We start from the raw sequence: 21,735 nt of genomic DNA, 5'->3' as shown, positions 1-21,735 counted from the left end.
TATCGCATTCCCCACAATATTGAAGGGTAGTTATGAAAAACATATAAGATGGCATATAAGCTCCTCATTAGAGAGGAATTTAGTTCATATACGTGTACTTCATTTCATAATTTTAAAATTGACTAACATGGTTTAATTTTATTATATTCTTATTCTTAACAATGGCCTTTTGAAAATGACAAGTGGTAATTTTACCAAGTGGTAGTTTTTTAGTTGTGACATCGTTCTAAAATGCATTTTTTAAATGAATAGCAATTTATTAGCATCATACGGATGTCACTAGGGAGGAGGAGAATCCAGTCTACATCTGCCCCAATATGATTCCTCTGAGGCTGTGATCAGGCATGACTCTATCCCCTACCCTTCTGGACCCTCTTCTGACTCCAATCATCCCTCCCACAGCACTTTACTTCTCTGTTGGATGAACAGTTCATTGCAATGGCCACACTGAACTCATAGACAACACTCCCAATTAATGGGTTTATTAGGGAAATTACAGATTCAGAATCAGGATCAGAAATGTTAAGAATACAGCTCTTTTGTCTGAAGTACTTCTCATCTGTGCTTGCAAATACATCTCTCTCAGCCTCAGCCTCTTAGCCACATGCCCTGCTTGAGCAAATGTTACAAAACTCTGCTAGTGCTGATAAATGCCCGAAGGGCACTCTCCTCTGCAAGCCTAACTGGTTCTGTGAGCCAGGAAGCTTGCTGTTCTGGTCTTGTTGCTTCTGCATATGGTTATATGGTTGCCACTGCAGGGATCTTGGATGTGATCCACATCAGGCTCTTCTCTCTTGGTGGCTGTGAGACTCTCTGTGTTAGTCTGGGTTGACTGAAGAAACGAGTTCATAAGCACTCAGATGTGTATAAGAAAGAGCTTTATTTCAAAAAGTAATTGAATATTAAGAAAACATCCCAGCCCAGTCCAGATCAAGTCCATAAGTAAGTCCGATATGAGCCCACACATTCTTCTTTAGACTCACGCAGCAGCACATGCAATGATGTTGAATGAAAGAAGATGACAGGCCAGTGGGGTGGAAAGTCTTGTGGATCCAGTGGCAGTGGAAGCATCTCAACGCTGGCGTGAGTCTCCATGTGGCTCCTCCAGCTCCAGGACTCTGGCTCCATCAGGATAGCTCCATGTGGTTTGTCAACAGAAGTGTCTTGCAGAGAGCATGTGCCTGGCCTCTCCATTGTGCCTCCAAATGAAGTCATCAAGCTGGAACCTGATTGACAGGCCTGACTCCACTCCTTCACAAGTTGACAGATTATGTAACTGCACACTGTCTGTCCTTGCTTCTTAGATGGCTCACTTTATACCCAGTGGAATGGCAAGGCTGACTAATCCCCTTGTTAGAGCCCTTAACCCCTCATTTGTATGCTTCCATTCAGTCAATTGCTGAGAGTTACAAAGACTATGGATAGAAGAGCCACACTGAGTATTTCAACTCTACCAGTGGACAAATAGTTTTAAAATAATTTTAAAAGAATACCGGTAATACCAAAATAAGACACAGTTCTAAAAGTGGTTTGCAACTAACGGAGGTCTGGCAAACACTGTCCTATGTCATGCAGTGAGAGAAAACTATGCCCCGTTGCTGTGTGATTCAAAGGGGAGAAACGAGTCTAAATCATGCCCATGCAATAAGTAACAGCTCAGTAGAAGACTCCATGCAGCACCTATCCCATTTCCAATGACGTCCTCTTGGTTAAGGTGGTCTCTACCAGGTTTCTCCACTGTACAGTTAATACTAGGTCTCCATACATTACACTTGGATCCTTTAGAAGCTATTAGATTCTCCTTTGGACGGACTCTATTTTGGAAAAAAGTGATTCATAAATAATTATAGTAGCAGATCTGTGGAATTTATTTACGTCCTACTTCGTGTGCCTTGTTCAAGGGAAGTTTGCTGTTATGGACCAAGGACCTGTTTTTGTAGCTAGAGTTTGTATTTAGTATTGTAGATTTATTAGTATAGTAGCTTTTAAAAAAACTGCCTATTGTGAATTGGGCGGTTTACAGAGTGAAGCAAGTTTTCCATTCAAAAATTCATACACATTTTCTTTCTTTTCATTGATTGCAATCCTCAGAGTGGAACATCACTTGTCCCATTTCCTCCCTGTGTTTTCTATTTCGATTCCTCCTTCTTTCCTAACTTTTCTGAAAGTTATCTTTGGCAAATGCTGCCTCTTGGGTGGCTAATAGTCTAAACTGCGCATACTTCACTGGTGTTATTGTTTCTTCATAGGTCTGTTGATTGCTTGACCGAAAATTGAAACATGGGGATAAATTAATGTCCAGGCCTGAAGGCGGACAAAGTCTTAGAGGTTCCACCCGTCTCTATCTGACAGTAAGTCTGATTTTTTAATGATTTTGGGTTTTGTTTCATATTTTTCTCCTGCACCATCCAGAACTTTCTAATATCATCCTCGTCAAAGCAGTTAGTAGCGGTAGCCAGGTGCCACGTAGCTTTTCTGATTTCACTACGTGGACACTGACGTTCACGTGGCCCATTAGTCCATTGCACTAGTTGTTTCCATACATCTTCAAGTTTCCCCACTCTTCTTTCCTCAAGGCAGAGAAAGACCAATAGTTGTACGTTAGGTGGTCACTCGGGAGCTCTTAAGACCTCAGTCACTGCTCACCATTCTAGGATGTAGAGCATAGTCTTTGTGGGCTCCGCTATGCCAATTGACCTTGGTTTCCCTCAAGATAGGGTCCTGAGCCCCAAGGCCCAGGGACCCATTTCCTCAAGGTGTTTGATTATGTCTAAGCTTTCGTAACTTTGCTCCCTGTATGCTCTACCACGATTGGGGTTATATTTGTAGCATAGGTAAATTCACGTGTACAAATGTCCTCTGTCAAACTTATATATATTCATGGGTAGCCTCCCACGCTCCCTCCCACATCTGTTCAACCCATGTGTCTATTCAGGCAGCTCCTAGTAGCTCATCGTTATGGAAACATTGAGTGTACCAGGGTATCCAGCTCTGCTGCCTTTACCTCTTACACTCCTCCTACGGTCTTCCTTTGCCTTCCTCTCATTGGATATTGTTTTCTCTTTCATCCAAGTTCACATGTGTCTATCCTCTAGCCTGTACCTGACTTTCCCTTCCCCTCCCACCCCTGGTAATCATTGACTATTTTTTTCCTTATAATGTGAAAATATTTACTTGATTCTTTACAATAGAGTGCTTATATAGTATTTGTCTTTTTTTTTATTGACTAATTTTATTCCGCATAATGTCTTCTTGAAGGTTCATCCCTGTTGTGAGGTGTTTCACAGATTTACTGATATTCTTTAACAGTTTAAAGTATTCTGTTGTGTACCATAGTTTGTTTATCCATGCTTTCATTGATGGGCATTTAGAGTTTCTTTCTTTCTTTTTCTTTTGATATTGTAAATAGTGTTGTGATGAACATGGTGTACACATATCTATTTGTATCATGGCTCTTATTTTTCTAGGATATATACTAAGTAAAGGGACTGCTGGGTCATGTGGTCTTTCTATTTTCCAACTCTTTAAGGAACCATCTTACCATTTGCACCATTTTACCAACCCACCAGCACTGTATGTGGGTTCCGGGCTTTCCACATCCTCACCAGCATTTGTTGTTTTCTATTTTGTTGTGTTTTAAATTTTACTATTGATACTGGTATGAGATGATATCTTATTTTTCTTTTAATTTTAATCTCTCTTGTGGCTAATGATGACAAGATTTCTTCATATGTTTGTTGGCTCCCTAAATGTCTTCTTAGGTGAAGTGATTGTTCATGTCCTCTTCCCATTTTTTAAATTAAAGATAATTTTATTGGGGGCTCTTATAGCTATTATAACAATCCATACATCAATTGTATCAAGCATATTTGTACATATGTTGCCATCATTATTTTCTAAACATTTACTTTCTATTAAGTCCTTGGTATCAGCTCCTCTTTTCCCCTCCCTCCACCCCGCCCTCGTAACTCCTTGATAAATTATAAGTTATTATTATTATTGTATCTTACACTGACCGCTGTCTTCCTTCCCCCACAGTTTCTGTTGTTCATCCCCTTGGGGGGGTAGTTATATGTCGATCATTATGATTGGTTCCCCCTTCCTCCCCTCCTCTCTCCACTTTCCCCTTACCCTCCTGGTATTGCTACTCCCATTCCTGTTCCTGGATTCTGTGTGTCCTGAGCTCTTATCTGTACCTGTGCACATGCGCTGGTCTAGCCCACAGTGAAAGGCAGGACTGGGGTCATGATAGTGGGGGTTGAGGAAGCCTCAAGGACCCAGAGGAATATTGTGTGTTTCATCAGTGCTTTACTGTGCCCTGGTTGACTCTTCCCTTACTTATGACCCTTCTGTGAAGGAAGGTTCCATTTCCTACAGCTGGGTTTGGGGGTCTCTGCTCTGACACCCCTCATTCTCAACAGTATGGTTTGTTTGTTTGTTTGTGGTCTTCTGATGCCTGTTACCTGATTCTGTTGACACCTCACGAAGGCCCAGGCTGGTGTGCTTCCTCCATCTGGGCTTGTTGCTTCTCTGCTAGATGACTGCTTATATAATCTGCTCATTTTTATTTTTTCCCAAACCATTTTATTGGGAGCTTGTACAGATATCATATCAGCCCATAGTTCAATCACATCAAACAGTATTGTACATTTGCCCATGTTTAAATCTGATTCTTTTTAAAAAACATTTTATTAGGGGGCTCATACAATTCTTATCTAAATCTGATTCTTACTGAGGTTTTTTGAAGCTTTCTATAAATTTTAGAAATTAGTCCCTTGTTTTATGTGACATTGCCACCCCATCCCCCCAATTCTGTGGGTTCTTTTTCACTCTTTAGTGAAATCTTTGGATGTACATGAGTGTCTAGTTTTTACGAGGCCTACTCATTTAATTTGTCTTCTGTTGGTTTTTGTGCTTTCAATTATGTTTGCTAGTGTATTTATGTCATATATTAGGGCCCTTAAGTTTGTTCCTATTTTTTCATTGATGATCTTTATATTTGTAGGTTTTGTGTTTAGGTATTTGATCCATCGGGTGTTCATTTTTTAATGTGTTGTAAGTTATGGGCCCTGTTTTATTTTTCTACAAATGAATACCCAGTTTCTCTAGCACCATTTGTTCCCCATTTAAGGTTCTTCAGTCCTTTGTCAAAGATCAACTGTCCGTAGATGGAGAGATTTACTTCTGAGCTTTTGATTCTGTTCTGTTTGTATAGGAGTCTACCATTTTACTAGTAGCAGGTTCTTTTTTACTACTGTGGTTGTGTATTAGGAGATCAGGAAGTGAGAAGCTTCTTACCTTGTTCTTTATTAATAGTGCTTTGCTTATCTAAGGTCTCTTTTTCCCACATAGAGTTGGTGATTGTGTTTCCATCTCTTTAAAGAGGGATGTTAAAATCTGGACCAAGACTTCATTATATTTTAGATCACTTTGGGTAGTATTGATATTTTCACCATGGTTCGTCTTTATATCTATGAGAATGGTATATTCTTTCATTTATGTAGATCTCTTTTGGTTTCTTGTAGTATTGTTTTGTAGTTTTCTTTGTACAGGGCTTTGCTTTTGTTTCTCTGGTTTTATTTATTCCTAAGTATTTTCATCTTTGGAGAAGCCAGGTTGGCTAGAGAAACAAATCCAGGAACCCTCATATATATGTATAAAAGAGCTTTATATCAAGAAGTAATCATATATCAGGAAAACATCCCAGTCCAGTCCAGCTCAAGTCCTTAAGTCCAGTACTAGTTTATAAGTCCCTCTTCAGCCTCATATGCAATGATACAGGATGCAGGAAGATCACAGGCTAATGGGTGCAACGTCTTGTGGATTCAATGGCGGTGGCTCTGGCAGCCGCAGGATCAGTCAGCAGGAAGGTGAAGGCAGAGAGCAGTGTGTGTGTGTGTGTGTGTGTGTGTGTGTGTGTGTGTGTGTGTGTAGTTCCCAAGGACCTCCTTATGAGAAAGTCACACCCACAAGGAGGCACCATCAGGTTGTGACCTGACTGAGAGGCTAGACTCCACCCCTACACCTTTATGTATCTTCAAATTGACATGAAATTATGCAACTACCACAGATGGCTATTGTAAGTGGTATTGTTTTATTGAGCTCCTTTTCAGAGTTCTCTCCGTTAATGTAAAGGAATCTGACTGATTGTTTTATGTTGTTCTTGCACCTACCACTTTGCTGACTCTTTCAAGTACTAATAATTTTCTTGCTGAGTCTTTGGGATGTTCTATATATAAAACTCACTGCCACTGAGCCAATTCTGACTTATATTGATCCTATGCAGGATTTCCAAGGCTTTGTGAATCTATGGGAGCAGACAACCTCATCGTTCTCATGAAGAATGCAAGCGGTTTTGAACCGCCCACCTTGCAGGCAAACAGTGCCAGCAGAACTCCTTAAAATGATATCATCTGCAAATAGAGTCGTCCCCCTTTTTTGTCAAATTGGATGCCTTTCATTTCCCTTTATTGCTATATGGCTCTGGCTAAGACTTCCAGCACAATATGGAATAGGAATAGTGATAAAGGGCATCCCTGTCTGGACCCCGTTTACAAGAGGAATGCTTTCACTTTCTCTCTTTTGAGAGTAATGTCAGCCATTGGTTTTGAATATATGCCTTTAAGTATTTTGAGGAATTTCCCTTCTTTTCCTATTTTGTTGAGTGTTTTTAAAAATCAAGAATGTTGTGCTTTGCAGGCAATTCAGGACAGATAAACCCCTCAGGACCAATAATGAGAGTAGCAATACCAGGACAGTAAGGGAAGGTGTGGGGAGAAAGGGAGAACTGATCACAATGATCTACATATAACCCCCTCCCAGGAGGGCGAACAACAGAAAAGTGGGTGAAGGGAGACAGCAGTCAGTGTAAGACATGGAAAAAATGATAAATTATCTAGGGTTCATGAGGGAGAGAGGGGGTGTGGGGGTGAGCTGATACCAAGGACTCAAATAGAAAGAAAATGTTTTGAAAATCATGATGGCAACATATGTACAAATGTGCTTGACAAAATGGATGGATGGATGGATTGTGATAAGAGCTGTAAGAGCGCAATTAAATGATTTTTAAAGGAATGTTGTGTTTTGTCAAATGCCTTTTCTATGTCAATATATGGTCATGAAGTTCTTTTCCTTTGTTTTATGTAGGTGATGAATTATGTTGATTATTTTTCTAATATTGGGCCAACTATTTTTGCCAGTGACTATTAAGAAAGGACTTTGTAACAATTATCTGTCAAAATATTAAAGTTTCTTCATGCAAGATATGATTATTTTGTGTAAAGTCAATCTAATTTAGTAATTAAGGTTTTATTAGGGTATAAATGATATATTTGAAGCAACTGTGAAGTATGGAAGCACAATGCCCTGCCTTGAGTTGTCTTCAAAATTGTCGGGATTACATTTTGACTGGACTCTCTCTACAGGATTGGAGGTATAAATAGAAACTTGCACTGGTCAGGGTACATCCAGGGCTATGGAATGTCAATGTATCAGTCTGAGTAGACTAGAGAAACAAATTCACAGAGACACTGATATGTGTATAAGAAAGAGCTTTCTATACAAGAGAATACTGAATATTAATAAAACATTCCAGCCGAGATCAAGTCCATAAATCCGATATTAGTCCTGTGGTAGTTACATAAACTGGTGTTGAGAGGATTACAAGTGAAGGGGTGGAGTCTAGTCTGTCAATCAGATCAGCCAATGAGGCCTCTGTGTGGGCATGGCTTCTCCTGAGAATTCTGGGAAATCCTGTATTTTCCTCCTTGGAGGCGGGAGACACTTCTCTCTCTCTGTTCACTCCCTGAGTCAACTGACAAGAACTGACAAGACACAGAGCACTATGCTGATAGACCCTGTGCCCTGGGAACTGGAAAAGCCACGTGGAGACCCCTGCCAGAGCTGAGATGCTTACAAGGCCACTGGATCCAAAGACTTTCTGCCCACTGGCCTGTGATCATCCTGCATTCGGCATCATTGAGTGTGTTTGGTGAGTCTGAAGAGGACTTTATAGATTGGTATCAGACACATGGGCTAATATGGGACTTATGGGCTTGGACTGGACTGAGTTGGGATGCTTTCTTAATGTACAATTACCCTTTATGTAAAACTCTGTCTTATACACACATGTATGTTTATGAATTTGTTTCTCTTGTTTACCCAGACTAACAAGCCCATATGTTCGATACCAGTCTATAAGGTCCTCTTCAGACTCATGCAGCACATGCAATGACACTGAATGCAGGAAGGTCACAGGCCCGTGGGTGGGAGGTCTTGTGGCCCCAGTGGTGTTGTAAGCATCTCAGCGCTACCAGGGGTCTCTAGATGGCTCCGCCACCTCAGGGCACTAGGTTAGCTCCATGTGTCTTGTCAGGTTCCCTGTCTCCCAGGGAGTGTGTGTGTGTCCCACCTCCAGTCAGCTTTTATCCCCTAGTGCCTCCAAATGAGATCATCAAGCTGTGACCTGATGGACAGGCTAACCTCCACCCCTTCCCTTGTAAGTTTCAAATTAACAACAGATTATGTAACTGCCACAGTCAGTTGGAACTAGCTGTTTACTTCAAATGACTGTTGGCTTTCATAAGTGTCATGAAAGGCTAATGACATCAAAGAGAAGAGAATGGATTGCAAATTAGGGGTGCTGAAAAGTGGGAAACACTCTGATCATTCAAGTTGTATGTATGGGCTTCATGAAACTGAATATCTCATGCAGGGTCTGTGAATCAGAGATGGTCAAAATGGCTAGTCAGAACTCTGCTGTTTCAGATGTGAGTAAATGGAGAAGTGTTGTTCAAGGGCGAGTATGATGTCAGTGGACAGGAAAAAATGGAATGAACTTATTTTAGGCTGTATTTAACCCTCTTTATTAACTGGTTACTGTGCCCTAGGGTGATGCCACCTTTATATGGTCAGTCTGTTAATATGAAAACACAACTATGTGGGGAATTTGTTCTGCCTCCGATGCATGAGAGAGTCCTTGCTGATGCACTGGCTCTCATACAAAACACACTCACTTGAGAGAATTGCGATCTGGACTAACTCAGCGGCCTTGCTTAAGGAGAGAGGATAGTTTTAGTTTAAGATGCCTGTAAAGACACACTGGTTGCTGGAGAATGCTTTGCAATTTTTATTCATCTGAATTTCTAATAACATTTTGGAGAATTTTCAGAGCATTCCGATTTCTAATTGCAAAAGAGGACCAGGGAAGGACTGGGAATATTCTTAGTCCAGCATGTCATTTTACTAATGCAAACAATTTATATTTTATATTATATTATATATAGCATGTAAGGAAGGTAGAAGAGCTACCTATATTTAGGTAGTCAGTCTGTAAATTAGCCGGAAATAAATGCTATTCTTTTGTAATGGATATTTGCCTACATGTTAGGACAGTTTCTCTATGGTGTTTTATATTCTAAACAGTTTAATACAACTTTTTAAAAGTCCTGCATTGTTTAGTTCATTTGTTAAAATAACAAGTAAATTACTAACTCTATGTGCAAACCGCAAGAGAACTTCAGAGTGAACATGGACAACCAAGGATCATATCTAGGGAAGTGGTTGGTAAATTCTCAGAACAGATGCCTCTGAGAAGTGGTACAAATGAGCTCCCAGGCCTAGATGGTTAGGAGGTAACGGAACCAAATATATTGGGTATCTGTGCCTATAAAATTCATGATATAAATATAATCTGTATGAATGAAAACATTCCCTCTACAGATGGTAAGTCTAGAATTGACTGAAACCCAATGCAAGAAAATGGTGCTCCCATGGAATAAACTCTTCCAGGTCACCAATTATAATACTTAGCAGAAAATCAACCAATGGCATAATTGTTTGGTTTTTGTGCCATTTAGATTTTTTCTTCACTATTATCTGTTAATATAACTTGATCTTATTCATTACTTTTAAATGCTATATAGTATTTCATTACATGAATATCACATTTTATTAACCTCTCACCCTATGGATATGCATATCATTTCTGATTGGAGCAAGAATAAATTATACTACACTGAATATACTCTTCTATACCTATGCTTATGTAATATTTTCCTCTATGGTTTAATTTCAAATATGGAATAACTGAATTTTTGGTGCTTCTTTTGGGGTATATTCATGCTATTGTTTACAGTCTCTCTTTAGGCTCAACAAAATATTCAAACTGACCAGACTTTCTTAGAGTACAGTTAGCAGCAGACTTACTAAGAAGGATACAGGACATGAAACACAGTTTGCCAGCACGACAGAATCCTGAATGCTTGTGAGGCTGGAAGGCAAATAGGAAACAAAATTAAAAATAATTCAAAATGATTTTAATTTACTATTCAAAAGGTTCGCTAGGTCCACATCAAAAAGGACAAAATTGACCCCTAACAAGGCACATTATAGGAAACTCTCAGACCATTATATATCATAGTGTTGTCTAGACTTCCAGTAGAAGCTGGGGTGGGGGGAAGAGTAGTTTCCTGCATAGGGCTCAGAACAAGGATGGCACAGGAATGACATTAGAACACAGAAGACAACGGAGAGAGCCCTTTAATGTGTTTAGGAAAAAAATTATCTCCAATGTAGTCACCTACACACAGCCAAATTATAAATTTTAAGTTTTTATTGAAAAATAATTTCAAACTTGAAGGAGTAAAAAGAGTATTTGTATACCCTTGTGTTAGTCCAGATTGACTAGAGAAACAAATTCAAGGACACTCATTTGTGTGTAAGAAAGAGCTTTATTTACAAGAGTGATCGGATATTGAGAAAACAGCCCAGCCTAATTCATGTCAAGTCCATAAGTCCAATATTACCTCATATGTCCGATACCAGTCTATAAGGTCCTCTTCAGACTCATGCAACACATGCAATGACACGGAATGCAGGAAGATCACAGGCCAGTGGGTGGAAAGTCTGTGGATCCAGTGGTGGTGGAGCATCTTAGTACTGGTATGGGTCTTCATGTGGCTCTTCCAGCTCAGGGCTCTGGCTCAGTCAGCATAATTCCATGTGGCTTGTCAGCAGGAAGGTAAAGCAGAGAGTGTGTGTCCCACCTCCAGGGAGGAAGACAGGAGTTCCCAGAATCCTTATCAGAAGGCCATGCCCACATAGAGGCCTCATTGGCTATTGACAGGCTAGACTCCACTCCTTCCTCAAGTTGACAGTAGATTATGTGACAGCCACAACCCTTTACCTAGATACACTTATTGTTAACATTTTGCCCCAAGTGCTTTATTATTTGCGTTTTCTCTCTCATATTTTTTTCCTTGAACTATTTGAGAGTAAGTTACATGCATCACAGCCCTTTACCTTTTAAATATTTCAGGTTATTTTCCTAAGAATAGTCTCAGGCATAACTACAGTAGTAATCAACTTCTGCAAAAGGAGGCAAAGCAAATTAGCCAAAGGAGAAGGCACGGGTGGTGGAAGACAGAGGAAACCAAGGACCAGTGTGGACGAGGACCCTCCCAGGGGAATCACACAGGACGTCTTCCATATTTGAGCAGCAGAAGGTACCACATAGGAGGTGTTGTTCACCAGGGAATATCACCAGAGCATCATTGCCTCGAGTTTTCATGGAGGAGTAGTCATGAGACCCTTCTGCCTGTTAGGTTAGGGTCGGGTGCCTTCGAGTCCCCTCCTACTCACAGCCACTCCTATGCACAACAATGAAGCAGCCCCTGACCCTGCTTCACCCTCACTGTGTTTGAGCCCACCATCTGCCTCGTACATACCCAAGATCTCGATGCCCACATGATAAGGTGTTCAGCATAAAATGCATTGCTTGCACAAACTATTGCTAGACTATCAATTGGGAAACAATGGGACCAATCCTCAAATCCAAGTTTACAAATGCCAGCTAAGGACCAACCTTGCAAGCAAGCCTTCATCAGGATATGAGTTTCACACGGCCTCTGTTAAATGTTTTCTACGTAGTTAGACGGAGGTTACTGGCTGTTAGCTCAAGCACTACTCACGCATCCTCTTTCTCAGGATGTCACAGCAGGAGCCACCTGATGTCCATGTGCCCTCCATCCGTGGTGATTTTGACAACCTAGGTAAGGTACTATCTGATTTCCCCAGGATATACACATGTTTACTTGTCGTTGTTGTTCTTTTTTCCTCTCTTGCAACGAATCATCCATCTCGTGGGAGACACTTTAAGATCATGCACCCATCCTTATCCTACAAATTTTCCATCCAAGAATGATTCTTACCTGATTCAATCTTTACTGTGATGATTTTAAAAAATAGCAACTTTTTCAAGTTCACAAGATCTGAAAAAAATCAATATATTACATGCTCCCCTTTTCAGAGAGGTCTTTTGGGGGGTGCTCTAATTAAACGAGAGAAAAAACAGAGATTGCGCAATTCTTTTTTTTTTCAGGCTCAACTCACTTTATTATTTTTTATATAAAATTGACCATGTGGTAGCCACATCGTGGCTGGGTCCTCTGCACGGAGACTCTGTGGGTCTTCACAAGATGGTCAGTGAATGCCTGGTAGGGAGACTTGGTGAACACTGTCTCTTTCCAGGGCTCAGGGGCAAGATAGCTGTGGGTCTTACTTAGAGATGGCATCAAAGGTGTCTTTGGTGAAGTTGCCCAGGGTGGCTGTGCAGCCCCTAGCTGACGTGTAGCAGTCATCAATCCCTGCCATCATCAGCAGTTTCTTGGGCACAGGGGCGGAGACTCTGCCAGTGCCCCTGGGGGCAGGGATGAGACTACGCAACTCTTCTTAATGTGATTGAACTATTGATTTGTACGATATGTGAATTATATGCCAATAAAACTGTTGGGGGGGAAGGGAAGACATAAAATTTCAATAACAGAGAATTTAACACCTAAAAAAGGTCAAGGAAATTCCCAGGGTGTTGGTTTTGCTAGGCTGGGTTGTCTAGAAAAATAAAACCAGTACCACTCATATAGGTATAAGAAATAGCTTTATATCAAGGAAGTGACCCAGCCCAGTCCAACTAAAGTCCACGGGTCACATTCAGCTGACCCCAGACTCGCACAGCTGTGAACCGATGAAGCAGGAAGCTGAAAGGTCAGGCTGTGAGGGCAGAGTCACCTGCATCCAACATCAGCAAGGACACAGCAAGCCTCTGACATCTTCTGGGCTGGCAGGCCACCTAGGCCACTGTTTCCAGAAAGCAGACGCAGGATCCAATCAAGCAGGAACGAGAAGAGGGACACAAGGAAGACCGGCACCCAGAGCATTATTATAAAAAGGCTACACTCCAAGGTGGAGTAGTCAATTAATATGGCCCTTCTGGTCACAATCCCTTTGGTTGTCCATTCCAGCTCCTACACCCGTGGTTATAATCCCATTTTAGAGGACGTTCTCTGTTATGCTAAGACAGGATTGAGGTGGGATCTGAGTCTCCACCTTCCTAAAGTGTGAACTAAGTCACCGTATTTTGTCTCCTTGGAGGTATGGTCTGCTGAAAGACCCAAACCACGCCATTCTTCTGTCCACAAGAGAGCTAGCTCAGCAGCCAGAAGAGAACGGATTCCATCAAAGAATGGGAGCCACTATATTCGAGATCCCTCCCTGCTGGAAGAGGTGGAGGCAGTAGAGGCCGTGCGGCCCTGATACCAGAGAGGGAGGCAAGGAGACAGCAGAGAAGCCGCACAGAAACTGAGGCAGAACCGCCAGCGGGCTTCCTGGCCAGAAGCCAAGGGACCAGGTGGCTGAGAGCCAGCGAGAGATTTGCTGCTGGCTGAGGAAAGGCGCTGCCGTGGATACAGCGACTGTATCCAGTAATTGCTGTTTACTGATTCTGACTTGTGGTAGCCTGCTAACTCCCGGATAGACTCTCCTCGCGGTGAGTTTGGGTTGTGAGTTGGGTGTGGCCATTGCAATGCATTACAGAACCTGGCCGAATAGAGCGCCATGGGAGGAACACAAGAAGGATGGAGGGGGAGGTGTGTCTGACCCCTGCCTTATGGCAGTGGCCTTGGGCTGTTGTGGAGATGACGTCTCCTCCTCACTTGTGGAGCCAGAGGAGGGCAGATGTGGCCTCCAGGCCTGCTCCCCCACCAAAAAGAACCCATTTTATTAGGAGCTAATCCAGGCATCATGTCATTCCAGAGTTCAATCATATCAAGCAGTGCTGTATAATCGCCACCATGATCAGTTTCAAAACATTTTCTTCCTCCTTGAACTCCTTGATAGCAGTTCCCCCTTACTCCCCACACCGCCCCCCATGCCTTTTTACAAACAAGGTAATAGCGAAATGTCAACCGTAGAAAATATCAGTCCTGTTTAGAGAAGGCCAGAAAGCTGCAGGGGAGATTTCTTCAAGAGACAGAATGAATGATATGTTTCATTCTTAGAAAGAATGGACGGCTGGGGGTTCAAGTTCAGCTCCACCATTGACTAAGCCTGTGGTTGGGAGTGTCTTATTTGAAAGTCCCGGGTTTCATTCTCCTGCGCTGTTAAAATAGGGCTACTGAGACGGCCTCTCTCCCCAGGTGTTCGTTTCAATTGCAGTTTCAGTGATCTGAGCGTGCTTAGAGCAGTGCCTGTTCCAAATAATATATAATATTGTCATTATCTAATCGGTGTCACATGCTAACAGCATTTACACAGCTGGGGAGGAATCGGACTTCAACCACTGGTAAGCACACAGAAAATTAGCAAACAGCTAGCTAAACTATGAGCTGCAGGGTCAAACTAAGAGATGTACAGTAATAATAACAAAAAATAAACAACTGCATGGCTCACCTGTGAATAGTTTGCATAGTCCAAATAAAACATACTAAGATCTAAGGAAGGATCCCTGGTGACTGTCGGGTAATCATTGACCTGCCAACCACAAGGTGGGTGGTTCAAACCCACCAGCTCCTACAGGGAGAAAGATGAGGCTGTGTGCGCTCTTAAAGTTGTACAGCCTGGGAAACCTTAGATAGGGTCTGAGAGAGTAGATACCAACCAGGAGGCGTGGGGTTAGTGATCAAACCAAATCACATCTTTTAAGAGGCCAGGAGCTTGGGAAGGGGGGGAGGGGACACTGCGGATGGGAGGGTGTCGTGTGACAGAGCTAAATTCAGACTTTCCACCATGGGAAGTCCAAAGGTAAAGCCTGGAAAAGGAAAAACTCACAATATAGACATGTACCTTGGAGATGGGACCGCCAAACCAACATTCGGAGTCGCCCTGCCCCAAACGACTACTGACATTGGAGACAGTGGCGTGGTTTGAATCATCAAGATGTTTAGCATATACTTAGAAAGGAGGCAGGATTGTGTACCCCTCACCCCCCCAGGGGAGAGGGGTTGGGTCAGGTAGGCAGTAGTACGCAAAGGTCCTCTGTTGTTTGCTCGGCTGGTTGCATTATTGACTTCTTTTTATGGCCTTGGCCAGCTCTGGTCAATATGACCCTCTCAGCCAGTTTCCAAAAGACACCGATTCTTATTTTGCTGACATTCAGTTTGCTATGAAAGAGAATTTACTGTTTTTATTCCCCCCACTCCTTTGTTAACCTTGCAGGGGTTAGAAGAGACTGTGTTTCTCCATTCTAGCAATAGCCTTTGTGGGTGATGGCCAGTTACTAACCATGCTAGGCAGTGACCTGAGGAGTCAATCTGCTAGTAAATATTTTATGGTGGAAATACAATACAGTTAGGATAATTACATTCTTTGTTGAGGTGTAAGTTGGCTAGAAATCCTCCATAGCTGCGACCCTGAGCTGACCTCCCCGATCTTGTCTCACACACGATCCTGTGATGGGGTCCTGTCTTCCTCCCTCCTCGCAGCCCTTGCTAAGGGCTGGGACCCCTATACCTGGCCTTTCTCTGCAGATTTAGGGTCCCTAAGTAGTGGAAGCTCTGTAACACAGATCTTTATTGAAACAAAACTTTTTCTAACTTGTACTTGCATTCCAAGATTTGTGGCTGTCTGGAAAAATTGTCTCGCTCAGCCTGTATGTGGATCTCCTTTCCCATGCATGTGAAAATAAAACTTGGAATCTTTCGAATCCACCTGGTTTCTATAGTCTGGCAAGGGTGGCCATGCAATGTGGGCTCGAAAGGCCATGCAATGTGGGCTGCAAAGTTCCACTAGGGGAAAGATTGAGTGTCATAAAATAGCGCCATTTTGCTCTGCAGCTTGGCATCACTATGGTGGTAACAACAAAGGAATAGTTAAAATGATGCAAAGTAGGTGCCTTTTTTGAGGACCTGGATGGGGAAGAGAAGTCAAGATATGCTTCGTTTTATTTTCCCAACAAGAAAAATTCTTGTGGACATTTGACAATTTTTACTAAGTTCAGATATAATTTTGATAAAATATAAAAAATATAATTTTGATAAATTATATATAGAGATGTAATATATCCATGTACACATACATATTGTGTATATTACATATACACAGTACATTACATATGCACATACATTATATATACACATGAATATATATACATGTATCTATATAATCAATTACATGATTTGCATTGTCCTCAAGAAGAAATTCATTGTGCATGTTATTTATATGGTATATTTTATTTATATCTTAATTTTATATATATTGCTAAGTCTAGGTAGGTGAGAGACAAATTTATAGTTCAAACATATTCTGTTGTATTCATATTTGGCTCTTTCTATTTTCCCTGATCTTAGATGTTACCTATTTATTTTGGTCATTTGATATTTGAAATCTTAGAAGCATCCTGAAATTCAATGAAAAACAAACAAGACATCAGTAAATGAATTAATTTTAGTCAATGTGGTAACATCAGCCATGTGTCACTCGCTATAAACAAGATGACCATAATCTGTCCCAGAGCAACAAGTCTGGAATCTGTCACTTCTTGAGACTCACCTGCCCCTACCCCGAGGTTCTGGTGACAGGTTGGGGTGTCTGCTTCCAGTAGGAATCCCTGTCTCTGGAGTTCTTGTTCCCTCCCACGAGCCACTATCTTCCTCTCAAACCAGGGCCTTCTGGGGAGAGTTCCTGTTAACTGGCAGGTTCACATGAAAGGCCAGACCTTGGTCTGTCTTGCTGACAACTCCACTCTTCCCAGTAGCCCCAAGCTCACAGTCCAAGGGAAAGCCCAGAGCCTTAAAGATGGAATCTGGTCCTGGGACCCTACAGAGACACAAGGACACCCAAAAGAGTCAGTCACACTATATTCATGCACAAAAAATGGAACCTGTACTGGTGTGAGAAGGTATTAGGGATTTTTGTTAATGTCATTGATTTGCTAATCATTCTGCTAGAACATGTGGTACTTGTTAAATCGAGACGCATCCAGAAATGCTAGCTAGCAGAGTTGGGCAAGGGGAAAGAGGTTGACAATGGAAGGGATTATAGCACACAGAGAGGTGAAGGCATATTCCCTGCCTATCAGCAGCTTCTCAGCACAAAGGAAGGTGAAGAGCAAGAAGGCCCAGTGCCTTATCAGTAGAAGAGGAGACAGTGAAAGGCAATGCAGTCCCACTCCCCCTACAGTGGTCAAACTGACCTTTAGTTTAGGGGCCTGTTGACAGAGACACAGCATGAACTCAGGGGTTCATGAACACAGTGCCTTACCTTATGCTATGGAAAGCCCGTCAAGAGCAGAGATTTGCTAGAAACCCAGCTAACGGCAGAAGCACCACTAGCATGATAAAAATTTGAATTGCCATTCCAGAGTGCCCTCAGATTAGCTGAGGGACCTTCAGTGTTCCATACGTAAGTGACACCTTTCCATTTCTGTAGCAGTTATACAATCTATCAACTTGCGAAGGGGTGGGGTTCATCCTGTCAATCAGGTCTCAGCGTGATGACCTCATTTGAAGGTGCTATAGAGATAAACAGCTTGTTGGAGGCGGGACACACAGACACGCTCTGCTTCGTCTTTTTGCTGACAAGACACACGGAGCTACGCTAGAGCCCTGGAGCTGGAAGAGCCACGTGGAGACCCTTGTCAGCACTGAGATGCTTCCACTGCCAGTGGATCCATAAGACTTTTTACCCTCTGGCCTGTGATCTTCCTGCATTCGGCGTCATTGCATGTGTTGAATGAGTCTGAAGAAGGATTTATACATTGGTATCGCACACAGGGGCTAATATCGGACTTATGGACTTGATCTGGACCAGGCTGGCATGTTTTCTTAATGTACAATTTCTTTTTGATATAAAGTTCTCTCTTACACACTCTGTATTTGTTTCCCTCGTCTACCCGGACTAACACATTATGGTACCATGAGAGTGGGGAACTAGAGAAACAAATCATAAAGATGGAGAGTGGATGCTTGTTTGATCTCTATCTCGTGGTAGTGTTTCTTCTTTGGCGAGACAGAGCTCAGATATGGTCCTGCAGTTTACTGGGTTGTTTTCTGGAAAGAATATGGGAAGTAACAGATTTGATTCTTTACTTCGGTATAAAGTTCTCTCTTACACTTATGAGTATCTCTGGACTTATCTCTCTAGTCTACCTGGACTAACACAATTTCAAAGCATTTTCCTGGCTCTGGTCTGAATGAGGACCTGAATACTTTATTGCAAGCTGGATAAGAACGGGAAGAGGAAGGGCTGGAAATCTCAAACCATGTCCCCTTCTGGGGAACATCCGAGGGGCTTGAGACTTTGAGCCTCCTCCAAGTAACAGACACATTGCTAGGTGATACTATTCCTGGGGTTTGCTTGAAAAGCACTGTAGCCACACAGGACTAATAGCCCACACGTCCACAAGCCACTTCTCATCTGACCGCAGGAGAACCGGAATGTGTTTGGTTCCCACTACCAACTGCTCTGATCAGGGACATAATAGAAGGTCATACATGGAATGAGAGAAAATATATATAAAATAAAACTCACATCCCCCAAATGGCCAGACCTACAGTACCTATAAAGACGAGAGGAACCCCAAGAGTATCACCATACAGCAACCTTTGAACATGGAATTGGAGCTATTTCTGATTTTTGTTGGTCACCTTTCAGTCAAACAATAGGTTGGCTTATGACATAAACAGCATTACCCGTGAATAACGTACTCCCTTAAGCAAGGAACTAAATGAAAATGGTCAGCATTTACCTAAATGCAAAGCTGAAATGACATGAAGGAGATACATTTTTATTAAAATTGCTAAAGAGGAAACTAATTTGCTGTGCAAACTTTCATCTTAGACACAATAAAATGATGGAGGCAGGGGAAGACTCTGGGAGGATTGCAAGAGTTAAAGGCAATAGCTAATCTGGCCAGATTGACTGGAGGAACACATTCAGTGACACATATGTGTAAGAAAGAGCTTTATATTAAGAAGTAATTAAAAAGAAGTAATTGTATATCAAAAGAACATCCCAAACCAGACCAACTAAAGCCCATCAGTCTGATACTAGTCCATAAGTCCCTCTTCAGACTCACGCAGCCACATGCAATGATACCAAATTTAGGAAGATCACAGGCTGGTGGGTGCAAAGTCATGTGGATCCAAGGGTGGTGGCTCTGGCAGGCCTCAGAGTTACTTCTGAGAAGGCCACACCCACAAGGAGTCGCCATCAGGCTGTGACCTGAGTGACAGGCCACACTCTACCCCAACACTTTTAAATATCTGCAAGTTGACATAAAATTATGTAACGACCACAGGTAAATACTATCATATACACATACCTACAATAAATGTGGTCTACAAGGAGATACATGGATAGACAGACAGGCTGAACAGGTGAGGAAGGGAGAAAGGGAGTATACCCACAAATATACGCAGGCTTGACAGGAAATTGGTACGTGTGTATTCACTTAGCTTTTCTGAAAGTATATATTTACATGTGGTTGGGCAAACGGGGGTGGGGTGAGGGCAAAATTGTGAAAACGTCTTAGACATTACCAAACACTTTGAAAGAACTAAATCCTGAGGCCTAGGGGACAAACCAAGGTCAATTGGCATAAGAGCCCACAAAGACTTTGTTCTATATCCTACTTTGGTGAGTAGTGACTGAGGTCTTAAAAGCTCCTGAGCAACCATCTAAGGTTTTGTCCGGAGGACAAAAGAGAGAGAGCAATCAAAGGCATATGGAAACAATTCGTCCACTAGACTTGTGGTCTACCTGAACATCCATCTTCATGACCCTGAGACCAGAAGACCAACATGGTGCCCAGTTCTCTGAAAAATATCATGTTAGAAGGTCCTAGAGAAAGTGGGAGAAAAAGAAGAATAAACTCAAAATCATGAAAGAGATCAGTTTACTAGTGGGACAGAAACCCCAAGACTTTGGCCCTTAGTCACCTCCTAGTCTGGAAATGAACTCCCCCTGTAGCTCAAGATTCAGCCAAACAATCGCCAAACCTCCAGAGGAACAATAATACTATTGAGATACATACACCTAAGAATAATCAATCATTTGAGACCCAAAGAGCAACATACCGTATATACTCATGTATAAGCCAGGTTTTTCAGCACATTTTGTATGCAGGTCTTGCGGTGAAATTAGGTGCCTCAGCTAGTATTCAAGTCAGCTTATACTCGAGTATATAGGTACCTAAAAACAAAGCTGAGAAGAGTTAGGACAGAAGGAGGAATGGAAACAGGAAACACAGAAGGAAGTAATATAAGCGATGTTACATTGAGCAGATTGCTATGAGTGAGTTGAACCAAAATGTATGTGCATTGTTGAATGGAAAAGGAACGGTCGGCTCTGTGAACTTTTACCCAATTTACAGCATAACGTTAAATATACATGTTATGAAAAGAAGAAGACAAGATTGTGTTAGGGATCAGGAGGCCCGATGGCACACTGGATGAAGTGTCAGGCTGCTGGTGAAAAGGTTGGCGGTGCGAGCCCACCAGCCACTCTGACGGAGAACAATGAGGCAGTCTGCTTCGGTCATGATTTACAGCCGCAGCAACCCGAGGGAGCAGCTGGACTCTGTCCACGAGCGAGCATCGCTGTGAGTCAGAATGGCAGGGGTTTGTTTGGGGTGTTGGAGAGGGCATCCTGTTCAAGGGCAAAGTGGTCACAGGGTATGCCGACGAGTAAGTGCAAGGGCAGGCCCGGCGTCTAGTCAACAGAAATGTTTGTACTAGAAGATTTCCTGGACCCCTGTTGGAGACCCCCAAATTAGGAGCACCCTACTTATCACTAGAGTACTGGTTTTTACGAAATGGTAAGACAAACAGACTATTGAGTATTGTGTGGCAGTTAAAAATGACATGGATCAATAGGCACTGAAAGGAAATAATGTGCAAGACATGTTGTTTTATAACTGAGAGGAAGTTGCAGAACAATAGGAAATACTCAAGGAAGTGGAAAATAAACCGATGTCTGCAACTTCCTTTGAAATGCAGCAGAAATCAGATGAATTGGTTGTCAGGGAAAACTAGAAGAACAGATATAAGCAAACAGCAAAACGTTGATTATCGAATTTAAGGGACAGGCACATTCATCAGTATGTTTGAATTTTTGGAAAATCCCTAGGAAAAATGAAACGTCAGATTCCAAGTCACGACAGAGACAGGTTGGTGGTGGTGCATGATATGGGATTTCTGCGAGCCGCTTGCTGCAGAGCCAGCCGATCCCCGGCCAGCATCTCGAGCAGATATTGCCGAGAACCCACTACAGTTGGCAGACCAAGATGCAGTGGGACCAGCTGGCCAGCATTGGGGGTCCTGCAGCAGTATACAGGCGAATTACTGTGCTTTGCAAATACTGTATTTTTCTTACAACTGAAGGTCTGTGGCAGCCTTGTATCTAGCAAGTCCATAGGTACCATTTTCCCCAACAGCATGTCCTCCCTTAATATCTCTGGGTCAC

This window comes from Tenrec ecaudatus, chromosome X, assembly GCF_050624435.1.
Source record: "Tenrec ecaudatus isolate mTenEca1 chromosome X, mTenEca1.hap1, whole genome shotgun sequence".
Taxonomy (NCBI): domain Eukaryota; kingdom Metazoa; phylum Chordata; class Mammalia; order Afrosoricida; family Tenrecidae; genus Tenrec; species Tenrec ecaudatus.
This window is presented reverse-complemented; position numbering follows the sequence as displayed.